Raw genomic sequence first — 368 nt, forward strand, 5'->3', positions numbered from 1 at the left:
GTCCCCCCACACACTTCCTCCCCCATTAGTATGCATGTATCCACACTACATTAAGGCACAGCTGAAATAACTTTGCAATTTGCATATGAACATAAATATGTCATACACACGCAAGTAACATTGGCTGGAATGACCAGAAATATTTGCACATTTGCATAACGGGATGGATCTAGAGTGGAGTGAGCGGAGTTGCCCATGTTGCATACACCCCCCCCCCTCCCTTCCACTCCACTCCCCCCCTTCAGTTCCTCCCCCCCCTTTCAACTCCTCCCTCCTATTCCCCACTATCCTATCCTACCCCCTACTCCCCCCCCTTCCCCCGTTTGCAACCTTGCACATAGTTTTCGGTTGTCAGGACAGTAAGTTCG

This window comes from Penaeus monodon, chromosome 34 (assembly GCF_015228065.2).
Source record: "Penaeus monodon isolate SGIC_2016 chromosome 34, NSTDA_Pmon_1, whole genome shotgun sequence".
Classification (NCBI taxonomy): domain Eukaryota; kingdom Metazoa; phylum Arthropoda; class Malacostraca; order Decapoda; family Penaeidae; genus Penaeus; species Penaeus monodon.